Here is a 16,552-nt window from a genome sequence, read left to right on the forward strand (position 1 = left end):
GGGAACAAGTGTACAAGACTTCAAGAGGAAAGTTGACCACTATTTCCGCCAAGTATCAGATCGAGCAAGATGTGATGGCCATGTGGGCTAGCGGGCCATTATCAGCAGCAGCGTAGTTGAGCAATCAACAGTGATGGCCTAGGCCTGGAACTTAATAGATTAATTTTAGTGTTGTCTTGAAACTTAATTGATACTTGGTTGATTTATTATAGTGGTATTTTGCCGTATTTTGAGCTGGAAGATGAACTGGCATTTAAGTAAAGGAATTGAAGGAATGGCAGAGGAGTGGAATTAGGGGTGATTATTAAAGAATCCTATGGAAGGTGGAAGGTGTCATGGTGAGGGTTATGTTGGTGCTCGCATCCCATGCAAAGTGATGTGCATAGTTATAAGAGATAGAACACCTAGAGTGAACATAGTGTACTCAGGGCAACATACGAATTCAGAGAGGGAAAGTCGTGTTTTGAACTTAATATGAAACGATAATAGGGAATAGAAATGTGGGAGGATTGCATATCCCTCGACTTTAAAGAAATCTTTTTACACATTATTACGCGGAAGACAAATAAGCAAACTCGAAAGGCTTGCCAAAGTAACAAGGCTAAAATAATTGGCAAAGGAATACCTAAACAGTAGAAAACATCCTTTGTGAGGGACGAAGTATCAGAATGGGCGAGCGTAACCAGTGAAGTCCAGCAGTGTTCACTTCTGCAATACATTGGTCCTAGTTTATGTAAATAGATTCCCAGGAGGCCATGAATCGTGCGTAGCAGTGTTCTCAGACGAGCCAAAGCTCATGCTGAGAATGCAAATCGATGAGGACTGCCGAAGATTACAAGATAGCCTGAAACGGCTACAGGAATGGTCGATAAATTGGCTACTGGAATTTAGTTCCAGCAAATATAAAGTAACGAAAATGGCCGAGGAAGTAAAACAAACTTAGCAAAACGTACCACAGAAACAGTGAGAAATATCAGAGAGTTATCACACGAAATCTACCGCCGGAAGAAGATATAAACCGAATAACGTCGATGACTTGTGCTAAGTTGCAAATATAAACATGGTATTGAGGACGCTATGAAAAATCGTGTTCACAGAAATGCAGCAAATGTCGAACATATTTTCGAATAAGCGGCTTTGGCGTCAAACCTTCAGCGAGTACAACAATGAAAACCGGAAAGGTGCAAAGCTTTTCACAAGGTTGGTTCGGGTGAAAAATAAAAGCTCTAAATCAAGAATGCAAATCAAGAAGCTTACTCCGGAAAGAGGAAGTGGACGAGGTAGACACATGTTACCGGTAACTGCGTAGCAGGAAAGAATACAAACCGAGGGGAGAGGGGCTTCCAGCGGAGATATAATACCCATATGACTGTCGGAGACAAGCACTTTTACAACAGCGGTATAATAAAGTGAAGCAGATTATAGTGAAATAGTGGAAGCTGTAACAACTCACAATCAGTCAACGTGAATTAATGGTTGTTTATTTTGTGCTCATATAATGAATTTGTTGTGGTTCTGTCGATGACTTGTAGCACAGTCTGAGCCAGTGTTATTTTTTGTATCATTGTGGTTGTTTATTGGCGAAGCCTCCTTTCCTCTTGGTGTTGCTACTCGTAAACGCATCTTCAAGAACAAATGCTAACTTAAAATTCAGTGAATAGGCCTGCATCAACACGCTACCTTTCCTCTGAGAAAACTTCCCCTCAATTTATCTGTTGCTGCTCTTGCAACATTTCATAGCTCCTGATGCACGAAGATGTGTGAAGGATCTTGAGCTGAAGATTTCCATCCCCCTTGGCTTGTCTTGCATTGTTAAGATCGCCTGTCTGCGATTGCTTTGTTCGGTAAAAAAAATCGCTCGGTAGTCGACCGTTTCCTCGGCACTTGACCAAACAAACACAACCTGTCAGAACATGTGCGTCAGTCTCCCTGCAATTGCTGCTCAGTCGAGAACTCCGCTGAACTTCAATGTAAACTATTTCGTGTTTCTTCGCATTTTTTGGGTGTTTTTTTTTTTTTTTTTGTATTTGTATAAATAAGTCAGCTTGGTGCCTAAGAAGATTAGTGATAACAGCCAACCAAAAAGAAAATTGGTTAGTGTGTTTGCCCTACCACCTCCGCCTCTCCATATAATATGCCTTTTATTAATTTCGGCGTCTTTATTGTGCTTCTAGGTTATCTATTGTATTTCTGATATCAAGATGGAATAAATGTGATAGATAACCTTTATTATTAATAGTATTAGCGTAATTATACAACATTGTATTTATGCCACCGCTAGTATCTGGCTATCAAGATGACTTATCAGATACTGAATGCTGCTGCTGCTGGCCTCTCTCTCTCTCTCTCTCTCTCTCTCTCTCTCTCTCTCTCTCTCTCCTGTAGCTCCTCCCACTTCGGATCCTCTTATATTACGCTTGCTTTCCATTTTGAATTTTTATTCACACAAAAAATAGAGGATTTACTTTTATGTAGACTGCTGCATTATTGAAAAATGGTATAAATAATAGCACATTTGTGAAAGCATATTAGACCCCCCAGTTGACGTGTATAGGACGCGTGACGTGATTAGTTTACTCGTGAACATCAGCAAAAATCGAACATTTCCTCTATTTTGAGCTCAATTTCAAGGTACTTTTATTCTGTAAACCATTCAAAATCATCTCTATTTCTGTAACACATCTTTCATGCTATCAAATGAGACCAAGAAACCGAAAATATAATCATAAATGTCATAAGAAAATACACCGCAAAGTCGCTGTAAATGTATTTTTGGGGATCTGAAACGGATTAATCAAATTTACATTATTCCTTATGGGGAAGATTCGTTCGGTACTCGAACAGATCGGCACTCGAACAGCCTTCTGGAATGAATTAAGTTCGAGTACCAAGGTTCCAATATATATATATATATATATATATATATATATATATATATATATATATATATATATATATATATATATATATATATATATATATTTGAAATATAGGGGGTGGTAGGAGAAAATTCTCAAACAGCTTCAGGGAAAACCTTGAGTTTTCCCTGAAGCAAGTTTATTCTTTTCTCTGAGGATGAGTGTCCCTATGACAGTTCTAGAGGTGGTACCTCCCTATATTATATATTATATATATTATATATATATATATATATATATATATATATATATTTATATATATATATATATATATATATATATATATATATATATATATATATATATATATATATATATATATATATATAAATTTGATCTCAACTAGTTGTGGGAATTGGAAGCAGTAGTACACCCTGCGTAGGCAGTACCAACATTACGGCTCTGTATTCCACTCTGTTACTGATGCCACAAAACCGAGATAACGGTTACCCTAAAGCTGGACGTGCCTGTGGCTGTTGAATAGTACTTCTTAGGTATTTCATCTTTCCCTGCACATATCTGCTCTTGGTGGTTGAGGAATAGGTAGTTGTTGGGTGGTGGTAGGAAGCATTGTACGAGGTTCACATGTACCTGGTGCCCTTGAAGCTGTTGACACCCGTTGTTCCCCTCCGCCTTCCTCGTGTCCTCAACACAACCACTCGCTCTCATCTTCAGTATTTAAATACACAAGTGCATCCTAATTTGAGACTCGAGTGCACCTGTCTGCTATCTTGCAGTATTTTAGCTGTGCTTTCAAAGGGTCAGACAAGTTCTTGAATGCATGTTAAAGGATAAATTGAGACACAAACATCTTCAAGGTTTTATTTTTTTCTCCTGTGTCTTCCCTGTTTTTTTTTTTATGCTCGTACGTCTATCCTGCCCTATTATTGTCCTGACGTTCTGCTGTCTTGATGTTTAGCTCTTATTATTACACCGCTTTCAGTGTGTGTGTGTACTCACCTAGTTGTGGTTGCAGGGATTGAGTCATAGCTCCTGGCCCGCCTCTTCACTGGTCGCTACTGGGTCACTCTCCCTGCACCATGAGCTTTATCATACCTCTGCTTAAAGCCATGAACGGATCTTGTCTCCACTACATCGCTTCCCAAACTATTCCACTTCCTGACTACTCTGTGACTGAAGAAATACTTTCTAACATCCCTGTGATTCATCAGTGTCTTCAGTTTCCATCTGTGTCTCCTTGTTGCTGTGCCCCATCTCTGGAACATTTTGTCTGTCCACCTTGTCAATTCCTCTCAGTATTTTATATATCGTTATCATGTCCCCCCTATCTATCCTGTCCTCCAGTGTCGTCAGGTCGATTTCCCTTAACCTCTCTTCGTAGGACATACCCCTTAGCTCTGGGACTAGTCTTGTTGCAAACCTTTGCACTTTCTTCAGTTTCTTACGTGCTTGGCTAGATGTGGGTTCCAAACTGGTGCCGCATACTCCAATATGGGCCTAACGTACACAGTGTACCGAGTCCTGAACGATTCCTGATTAAGATGTCGGAATGCTGTTCTTAGGTTTGCTCGGCGCCCATATGCTGCAGCAGTTATTTGGTTGATGTGCGCCTCAGGAGATGTGCCTGGTGTTATACTCACCCCAAGATTTTTTTCCTTGAGTGAGGTTTGTAGTCTCTGGCCCCCTAGACTGTACTCCGTCTGCGGTCTTCTTTGCCCTTCCCCAATCTTCATGATTTTGCACTTGGTGGGGTTGAACTCCAGGAGCTAATTGCTGGACCAGACCTGCAGCCTGTCCCGATCCCTTTGTAGCTCTTCCTGGTCCTGTCCGAATGAATTCTTCTCATCAACTTCACATCATATGCAAACAGGGACACTTCGGAGTCTATTCCTTCCGTCATGTCGTTCACAAACACCAGAAACAGCACCGGTCCTAGGACTGACCCCTGTGGAACCCCACTCATCACATGTGCCTACTCTGACACCTCGCCGCGTACCATGACTTGCTGTTGTCTTCCTGACAGGTATTTCCTGACCCATTGTAGTGCCTTCCCTGTTATCCCTGCCTGGTCCTCCAGTTTTTGTACTAATCTCTTGTGTGGAACTGTGTCAAACGTCTTCTTACACCTTGTGTGTGTACTCACCTAATTGTGGTTGCAGGGGTCGAGACTCAGCTCCTGGCCCCGCCTCTTCAATGATCGCTACTAGGTCCTCTCCCTCTCTGCTTCCTGAGCTTTGTCATACCTCTTCTTAAAACTATGTATGGTTCCTGCCTCCACTACTTCACTTGCTAGGCTATTCCACTTCCTGACGACTCTATGACTGAAGAAATACTTCCTAACGTCCCTGTGACTCGTCTGAGTCTTTAGCTTCCAGTTGTGACCCCTTGTTTCTGTGTCCCCTCTCTGGAACATCCTATCTCTGTCCACCTTGTCTATTCCCCGCAGTATCTTGTATGTCGTTATCATGTCTCCCCTGACCCTTCTGTCCTCCAGTGTCGGCAGTCCGATTTCCCTCAACCTTTCATCGTACGACATTCCCCTGAGCTCTGGAACTAGCCTTGTTGCAAACCTTTGTACTTTCTCTAACTTCTTGACGTGCTTGACCAGGTGTGAGTTCCAGACTGGTGCTGCATACTCCAGTATGGGCCTAACATACACTGTGTGTGTGTGTGTGTGTGTGTGTGTGTGTGTGTGTGTGTGTATGTGTATGTGTGTGTGTGTGTGTGTGTGTGTGTGTGTGTGTGTGTGTGTGTACTCACCTAGTGGTTACAGGGGTCAAGTCATAGCTCTTGGGTCCGCTTCTTCGCTGGTCGCTACTAGGTTCACTCTCTTCCTTCTCCATGAGCTTTATTGAACCTCTTCTTAAAGCTATGTATGGATCCTTCTTTCCTTACATCGCTCTCCAGATTGTGCGTATGTGTTTGTGCGTGTTTTCGCTGTCTTGTTTGCTGCTTGCATGCATATGTTTAATCTTTTCATTGGTGGTGGTGATTTAAGGAAAGTGAAGTAAGTATTATCGTAGTGCATGGTTTAGATAACTACAGCTGATTGTGGTTATTATTATCAGGGTTTCCATGGTAAAACATACAGCTCAAATCACCAACTATATTACGAATAAAAATACGTTATTAGTTTTTGATTAGCTGAAAGTATGTCACATGAGAAGTTTTATATGAATAAGTAGACTGAATAATGATTAAATGAAATTAAGTCAGTAATGTGATCTCTAGGTAAAGACCTGTGTAAGTCCGTAGTGTCACTGCCATCTCTCACGATACCTTATCCCATGCAAAGAAGAAATGAAATTTTTTGAAGATGATATCCCAGACCGAGGGCAAGGGAAATTAATTCAGTTATTCTTTAGTGGTGGTGGGTGTTGTGGTGGTGGTGGGGGGGGGGATGTTGTAGTAAGGGTAGCTAGCTGTGTACTGAAGGACAGATGGTAGAGGCAGGGAACACTAGTGTCCCGTTACCCTGCCAGTAAAGCTTCTCAAGGCATCTCTGATGTTCTTTGTCTTGCTGCCCGTACTACTCTTAATACTACTTCCTTCTACTGTTAGATTAGTCTTACCAGGACAGGGCTTTAGGACTAGGAAAAGTTGCGAAACCCGTCAATGGTATATATAAGGTTAACTTCTATTAACCTACATTTCCTTATAGTTTAATGAAAAGAACGCTTGTTTCTCGTGTGGCAGCGCGGGGAATATCGTGACATTTCGAACATGCATTGTCTCACGAACCGCGACTTTATAAAATCACTCTTTGTGACTCAGTAAAGCCGTCCGTGTGGGCTCAACGTAGCCAGTAAAGGATCACATTATACTGCATGTGCCCCCTTTCCATGGTGTTGCTGTTTCCTATCATTTCTTTCCACTGGGTTTCGTAAAGGTTCTGCCTTGCATGAGTCAGCAGGTAGTGCTCATCTCTACTAATTTTCTTAGGATGTTCCTTAATGGGGCTTTTATTAGTTCAGTTTGTAATGCATTTTATATAAATTACTTCGTGTATAAATCAAGCGATTACCTATATAAAATTATTAATTATATTTTATTCCTAAGGTAACGTAATGTCATGTAATAGAGTTATTACTATATCCTGTGTTATTACAGGATTACATACGCTTTTGTATTTTTAATGTGAGGCGGAGGCGGCGGCAGCGGCAGCAACGGTATCCTACCAGCTCTTCTTTCTCAAAAAAACATCGCTCATCAAAACTTGTGATGGCCTAAGTGAAAGTTCAACTACATGAACCCACGTAGACCACAACATGACCCAAGAATACTAAGAATGTAACCCAAATCTTGACAAAATTAGAAGATCTAAGGAAGACAGCCCTGCTAACCCAAACACTGCCTCCGCTGCCAGACAACCACTTAACCCAAGCTCCGAGAAAACAAGCCTTCTCCTCCATTGCTACACAGTATCTACTTCAGTGATACTATGAAAGGATATCGCAGAAAAAACAACACCAGTAATAAAAGAATAACAGCAAGGACCCTAGAACTCAACTTGTCTACCCAGCAGGACGCCGGTGTATCATCAACCCCCCTCACCGCCGCCACCCAGGGAACAACAACAACAAACATGGCTGACTCCCCCTCCAACTCCACTCCCTTCAAAGGATTCATCCATGATAACTCAGGTATGATTATTCCTGACAATATCAAGGACTACATCGTTGCTCTAGAAAATGAAATCAAAGATATCAAAGCAACACTCGAGCGACGAGAATCCAAGATAACCAACCTCGAGAATAAGATCCAAAACCTTGAAGAGAAGATTACATCGGGAAGTGTTGACACAGAAAATACTCTAAAAGCAGCTATAGCCAGTCACACTGAGCAAATAACAACAATAAATATGAAGGTTGAAGAAGCAATCAAGGACTGGAATCAGAACATGCACACTCGACTAAATGAATACCTTGATTTCCAAGACGACAAAACTGAACAAGATAAGTTGTCTGATGCAGTTATAATAAACAGTCCACACATTCCTAGTGACATAACACAAGCACAGTGCAAAGAAACTGCTATCAGGATAATACAGAACCACGTACAAGTCATCGTGCAAAACAATGAAATCAAAGAAACACGTTTGTTAGGAAAACCAGGAAGTAAACACAGTATAATGATCAGACTTCATTCATACGATAAAAGAAAGGACCTAATTAAATCAGCAATTACAATGAAAAATGGAGTGTACATAAATGAGTGTCTAACAAAAAAACGTCAAAACCTTCTGTTCAGGCTGAGAAAACTTAAACAGGAAAACAAAATACATCAGTGTTTCACGCGAGATGGGAAAATACTAGTAAGGAAAACATCAACAGGACAACAATATACCATCTCAAACGAACACGATTTCTCTACCTTCCTTAGAAAAGCTGACATTTCTGTAACAGATTAGATAAGTGCCCTTAATACATATATACGTGTGGTGCATATAGTGTACGTTACTATTATATTGTACATTATTATTTTTATTATTTTTCATCACTAGCTAATGCCAACTACCTCCAGTACTTTATACTTCTTTCTTACTGCTATTAATTGCTCATAATTTTAAATTACAAGTCAAATCTTACTCCAAATTAATATTCATTATTCTTACCTGTTTATCACTACTTGTTTTTTAGTCACTTTTCATTGTGTATGCAATTAGTGTATATTCTAATTACTTTTTTGCAAGTACCAAAACTATCTTTTGCTAGCTAGTACCAACTACCTCATTTTTTTTTACTTTTATTGTGCAATAAACTGCTCAATTTATTTAATATTACAAATCAGATCTTACTCCTAAACCAATATTATTTCATAGTGACTATCTGTCCATTTAACTTTGTTTACCATTACTTAATTTTAGTCCCTTATATATTTTCTCCTTTATTTTAGCTTTATATAACTACCCTAGTTTATATATTCACAATTGTTAAAATAATCAAGGTGCTATTCTCAGGTGCTAAAGTAGAATAAGTTCACAATTTTGGCATTATATTCCAAAGCTCATTTATTTGATTACCACTTTATAGTTCACCACAACTTATATTAGTCCCTTTTATATTATAATTTTATACTATAATTCTAACTTTAAAGAATTACCTTTATAGTACTACCTATTATCATATTCCCAAGCTCCATTATTTGATCATCACTTTATTTGTATTAGTCCCTTTTATATTGTCTCCTTTATTTTAGCTTAAAAAAAAAACTACCTTAGCTCATTATTTTACATTTGTTAAATAATTCAGTTGCTATTTTTTAGCTTAAGACTTTTTACTTTGTTTTATACTTAATTCTAACTATAGATTCACTACAAATCTTATGATTACAAGCATTGATCCTGATACAAACCTCTTATTTAATGACTTAAATGAATCAAACAGTTACTGTAATTACTACACTGCAGAACAATCAAAGGCACTTCTCAGTGCCAACAACAACATAACTATCTTTAACTACAATATCAGATCTTTAAGCAAGCATTACGATGACCTCATAGCATTACTAAATTCCTTACATGCCAATATGTCCATCATTACACTAACTGAAACCTGGCTAAAGCCTGATAGTACAGATGTCTATGCCATTCCTGGTTACACAGCCATACACAACTGTAGGCCAGACCAACAAGGGGGTGGCACAGCTATATACTACTCAGACCAACTAGAATGTATCACTAATACTTGCACAAGGGATGAACATGGGGAATATATAATAGCCAAATTCAAATCCAAATACCTGCAAAAACCTCTCACATTGATAAACATCTACAGAGTTCCACAGTCAAACATTAGCCAATTTAGTCAAAACCTAGGAAGTATGATAACTGATGCACGCATGAACAAAGATCACTTACTACTCTCAGGTGACTTCAATATAAATCTCCTGCAAGACCAGGACCCACACGTTACTGAATTCACAAACACAATGAGTAACTGTATGTTGCTACCAACAGTAACAAAACCTACAAGAGTTACAGAGACTAGTGTTTCCCTACTTGACCACATCTGGACCAACACCATATCCCCTTTAAAATCAGGCATAATTACAGATAATACCACAGACCACTACCCTACTTTCCTCATAACAACTCTTGGTAAATTACCCCAAGACACTACTAAAGTCACCTTCAGACTTCACAATGAGGCAGCCATTAATAACTTCACAACAGCAGTAGCAAACATTGACTGGCACACTGAGCTAGAAATCTATACAGATATTGACGAATGTATTAATAATTTTCTAAAAAAGACCCAATACCTCTATAACAAGCACTGCCCTAAAAAAACTAAACAGATGACAGCTAAGAGACTGAACAGTCCCTGGCTAACACCCAGCATTCTCAAATCCATAAATACAAAACACCAATATGAAAAACAGTACAGAATGGGTCACATAACCAGAGACCAAACAAAACGTTACTCGTCAATCCTAACCAGCCTGATAAGAAGGGCAAAAAAATTGTATTATGAGAACAGATTATCCAACTTACGAGGTGATATAAAAAAGACCTGGAAAACCCTATCAGAAATTCTAGGAACAAAAAAGATATCACGAAATAGCGAAATAAAATTAGCAAAATCAGATGAACCCCAACTCCCACCAACAGAAACAGCAAACAGACTCAATGATTTCTTCTCCACTATAGGACAAAACCTTGCCAATAAAATCCCAAGCTCAGATACCCCACCAAATGACTACCTCACTGGCAACTACCCGAACACACTGTTCCTAGCTCCGACTAACCCATACGAAGTCTCCCTTATTATCAACACACTAAAAAACAAGGCAGGAGATTTAAATACCTTACCACCCTTTATATACAAAAAAGTGTCACAAGTGCTATCACCAATCATTTCAACACTCTTTAACAAATCCATTGAATCCTCCACCTTCCCTACAGTACTCAAAATAGCAAGGGTCACCCCGATCCACAAAGGAGGAGACCAAACAGAGTTGAATAACTATAGGCCAATATCCAACTTACACCCTCTCTCAAAAATCTTCGAAAAATTAATTCATAAACGAATCTACTCCTACCTTATCTCCCAAAACATACTCAACCCCTGCCAATTTGGATTCAGGCCTAATAAAAATACTAATGATGCTATTATAAACATGCTAGAACATATATACACTGCAATAGAGAAAAAAGAAGTCCCACTGGGGATCTTCATTGACTTACGTAAAGCTTTTGATACAGTTGACCATGACTTGCTCCACGTAAAATTGTCACACTATGGTATAAGAGGGCACTCCCTCAACTACCTCAAGTCATACCTCAGCAACAGAAGCCAATATGTGTATGCAAATGGGGCAAACTCTTCTGCACAACCAATTACAGTTGGTGTCCCACAGGGAAGTGTCCTTGGCCCTCTTCTCTTTCTCCTATACATAAATGACCTACCAAATGCTTCGCAATTACTCAAACCCACACTATTTGCAGATGACACTACATACGTCTTCTCCCACCCGAGCCCAGTCACGCTAGCCAATACTGTAAATACCGAATTACAGAAAATATCTACCTGTATGAGGACTAACAAACTTACACTAAACATTGACAAAACCTACTTCATTCAGTTTGGTAACAGAGCTACAGATGTCCCTCTTAACATAATGATAAACGGATCACCTATCACAAAGCTAACAGAGGGAAAATTCTTAGGAATCCACCTTGATAATAGACTCAAATTTCATACACATATACAACAAATTTCTAAGAAAATTTCCAAGACTGTAGGCATACTATCGAAGATACGGTACTATGCTCCACAGTCAGCCCTCCTGGCCCTATATCACTCTCTTATTTACCCCTATCTCACCTATGGAATTTGTGCATGGGGCTCAACAACAAGTAACCATCTCAGACCACTAATTACCCAACAAAAGGCTGCAGTTAGAATGATAACAAATTCTCACTACAGGCAGCACACTCCACCAATATTCAATACACTAAACCTACTCACCATACTAAACATCCATACTTATTACTGCACCTATTACATACATAGAACACTTAACTCTGATATTAACCCTCCCCTCAAACATCTCCTTGCCAACCTCAACAGAACACATGACCATAACACAAGGCATAGATCACTCTTTGATGTTCCTCGTGTCCATCTCACACTATGCAAAAACTCAATGCACATAAAAGGCCCTGAAATCTGGAATTCATTACCTGTAAATATAAAAGAAACACTACCTGTTTATAAATTCAAGTCTCTTCTCAAAGATCACTTACTCACCCAAAACCAAATAAATACTGAATAACTGAACCTTATAAATTGTATATCTTAAATGTTTCTCACAATTATATCACATAAATGTTAAACCTAAAACCCAATCTAACTTTATTATTTTTTAAATACACTACCTAACAGAATACTCCATTCTACTGAATGTACGACAATGCATGCAACCATATGACCTGTCTTTGTAATACTCACTTGTGCTTTATAGTAATCTGTTTACATTAATGTTTTATCACTGATTTCATCATTGCTTAGTTAATCTTAAGTTAATTTTAAGCCAGCCCGTAATGTTATGCATAGTATAAGTGGCTTTGGCATGCTGCTCTTATCTGTATTTTTTTGTACCTCTGTATGTGTGCTCAAATTGTTAATAAATAAATATAAATAAATAAATAAATAATGAATTGGTGCAGGTAAAAGTTGCCTTCTCGCACCATCGTAATGACCGGGTGGTTTGTAACGCTTCAAGCCACGACGTTGCATATCCCGCTGCCAGACGTTATCCTTCTCTCGTTGTAATATAGTAATTGGCGCTGACTTAAATTTAGGTTAATTGTAGTCACTTACCGTAAAATAATTAATATATAATTTTTGTCTGGGCTAAAGAGGTTTTTGTTATTCATTGTTTACATTAAAGTTACCTACATTCACGTATATTTAACCGCCAGTAATGAAATAACGTAAGCGGATGACTTAGGTATGGCAGAGATGTTTAAATAGGTTGCAGCCTTGACTCCATTAACAGCGTTCATTTTCTTAACGCGGATCTCGGCGTCAGTTTTCGAGCATTCCCTACAATACAAAAAGATATAAAGCCTTACAATATATACTTAACTACAAATAAATATACCTTTAAAAACGCCATCATATGATTGGCAATGCAGTGTCAGGGTGGGCTCAAGCAACATATAAATGAGCACGTTTTTCATGCGTTTTGAACGTATCAGATCTGTTTATGACCTGATAAAATCCATTGTGTGGGCGAAATGTTGTCAGTAAAGCATGGCATACTACTGCATTTGTGGCCTTTTCAACTCTGTAATAAATGGTTTGTGTACCTGTTGGAGGATGATGTCACGGTACGACACTTTGGGAGGTGACAGGTGGCATCGTCTCAAGGCAAGCCAGGTGTTGGCTCAGTTAACTAAGTGTGTGTTACAATGATACCTCAGTCTTGGCACATCCTTGCTGCACACTGTGTTACAACTTAATATATCTGATACGCGCTTGAAGCAATGCGCATTGAACCCATGGAGGGAAAACTATATTGTGTTGTGAATTTGATATGTTGTGTAGTGACAGCCTAAGAAAACCGACTTATCTCAGCAGCTACGTTTGAGTTTCTTGGAAATATCAGTAATAAAATAATAGTAATTACTCAAAATTTATGAATCTTACTTAGGTGCGTAGTTTCCCTTACACTGGGTTAAGATGCAATAAGAGCTTTAGTGAAGGGATTTTAGCGTGTGTTGTTTCCCCTGTGTTTTATGTTGGGTTGTTGTCATGTTCCTCATTATCCTGTTTACAGCCTCTATTGCTGTGCTAAAAAACTGTAAACATGTGTCCTTTCTCACACCACGCACACTAACTGGCGTGTTCATATCTCCCCAGCTATAAGAAAACGTGTGGAGGGAAACTTATTGAAACAACAAAAGGCAGAAAGGTGAATGTATCAGAGTATAGTGATGCCAACACTTGTATGGGTGTGAAGCGTGGTTTTTAAATATTGCAGAGGAGGCAGTGGATATATCGTGTGGTGTGGATATATGTGTGGTGTGAATATCATGCAGAGAATTCGTAGTTAAAGATTAGGAAGTGCGGAGTTAGTAAAAGGCCAGAGGAAGGGTTATCGAGGTGATATGGACATTTAGAGAGTATGGAACAAAATATGATGACTTGGAAGGTGCATAAATCTGTAGTGGAGGAAAGGCAGGGTATGGGAGGGGCTTGAACATCCAACAGGTGTATGTTAACGTGTTAGATAGGAGTAGGTGGAGGCAAGTGTTTTTTTGTAACTTGACGCGCTGTTGGAATATGAGCAAGGTAACATTTATGAAGAGATTCGGGGAAACCGTTAACCGGACTTGGGTGCCTGCACTCTGAAGGAGGGGTGGGGATATTTGTAGTTGGAGGGGCATCTGAATGGTAATGTCGGCGCGCCGCTGAGTAGACAGTGTTGGAATGATTGGTGGTGAAAGTGTTTTTTTTTTCTTTTTCAGGTTACCTCGGTGGAAGATGGCTGGTGTGTTAAAAAAGGGAAGGATAGTTTTAACTGAAGAAGGCGCGGTGTAGAAATGATTACCAAAACTCAGTTGAAAGAAGTGCATGAGAGAGTGGAAGAAAACCAGATATAGAGTACAAACTAGGAGTATATCCTGTGTTTGTATGTTGTAAGGGTGATAGCAGTAGCTACGCAAAGATACAAGATTATAGGGAGGAGATTAAGGGTAGCGAGGAAGGGGAGAGGGAGATAGAGTAGTGAGGAAGGGAGAGATGGAGGGGTAGTGAGAAAAGAGGATGTAGGTGAAGTTAAGAATGGGAAGATGGAGGTGAAGTAAGGAATGGGAAGATGGAGGTGAAGTAAGGAGTGGGAAGATGGAGGTGAAGTAAGGAATGGGAAGATGGAGGTGAAATAAGGAATGGGAAGATGGAGGTGAAGTAAGGAGTGGGAAGATGGAGGTGAAGTAAGGAATGGGAAGATGGAGGTGAAGTAAGGAATGGGAAGATGGAGGTGAAGTAAGGAGTGGGAAGATGGAGGTGAAGTAAGGAATGGGAAGATGGAGGTGAAATAAGGAATGGGAAGGTGAAGTAAAAAAAAGATAGTGAGAAAGGAGATGGGGTGGGCAATGAAAAGTGAACGAGGTGGTGTCTGCCTACCTATCTTACATAAATATGATTTGACGGTTAAAGCAGTGTGATAGAAGTGATCACTAGACGGTATGTATACATATACACACACTAGTGGCAGAACTGTAGAAAAAAAAATAGATGAATGAGCACTTTATATTTCGGTCTGAAATTAATGTTTCCATAAGCATAAAATAGACACAAGAGAGGAAGATGTTTATACAAAATGAAGTGATGTGACGTAGGGGATGAAGGGAAACAAGTGAAGTCACAGCTAGAGGAAGTAACTGTGTCATGTCTACACTGGCCTCGAGAGGAGATAAAAATTATGTTAATGCAATCATCGCTCACACGGGGATTTTGTTCGTGCAGCTTACAAACACCTTCACTGGTAATTTTATGTTGATAGATGTCAACATGTTGGAAAAAACTGCTCAAGCGTCTTGTGCCTACCTCCTGTATCTCTTAGTAAAGTAAGTCACGATACCGTGGAACAATACCTGCAACAATTCACAATTAATCCACAATCTAGACATAAAATTTTAAACGACGTTTCGGTCCTTCTTGAACCATAATCAAATCACAACTAAAACGTATCTCTTATGTCGTAGTTTGTAAATAGTTCGTCATTGTGAAGGGTGGGGAGAGGGGGAACGGCCTTTGTGACAGGATGAGGGCAAGGTCGTTTTTGTGGCATTGTCCCTCGTGGATGAGGGGAGGTCATTCACGTGGCACTCATGAGGACGAGGTTGTCCTTTTAGCCCTACCGCTCGAGGATGAGAGTAAGGTCGTTCTTGCGGTTTTGAACATCGGCAGTGTGCTGCTCCTCTACTCTAGGTTAGACTACATAGTGGGAACAAATGCTAACTAAAAGTTTCCGTGTCATGTAACACAGGATAGGTTTCATATGTAATAAGGATGGGACGATACCAATATTTTTACCCATACCAATACCTTCATAATTAACCGATACTCGGCGATTCTTTGGTACCTCCCTAATGTATAGGATAATAAAATCTGAGCGTGTGAGTGTAAGTTCAGTAAGTTGTTGGTGATATCGTCCAACCTTCCACTACGGGTATGTTATGGTGGGGGAAGGGATGATAAGTTATTGGGGTGTCTCCTCACGTTTATTCCAGCACCCACCCCAACCCTACACCCCATTTTTACCACAAGAGTTTTCTTGTTCGTTTGTAAAGGCTACTTAATGAGAGTTCTACATGTTAATTAAAATACTGTGACTAGTGAAGCCTGTGTACTGTGTAATGGTAATACTAGCTGCCTCTCACACCATACATCTCAAGGAAGGTTCCTCGATGCTCCCGAAGGGGCTTGTCACGTAAGGAATTGGACCAACTCTTCCTTAAATCAAGCCTGAATGCCTTCCATTTTCCCCACACCAAGCGCTGTATGACCCGTATGGGTTTCACGCTACCCCATGAATATAATAATAGTCACACCATACACATTCATATTATTAATACAAAATAAAAAAAATCCGTTAATATTGAAGCACTTGTATTTTTTACTATCTATATCTAATATATACATACATACATACATACA

This window comes from Cherax quadricarinatus, chromosome 46 (genome assembly GCF_038502225.1).
Source record: "Cherax quadricarinatus isolate ZL_2023a chromosome 46, ASM3850222v1, whole genome shotgun sequence".
In the NCBI taxonomy this organism is placed as follows: Eukaryota; Metazoa; Arthropoda; class Malacostraca; order Decapoda; family Parastacidae; genus Cherax; species Cherax quadricarinatus.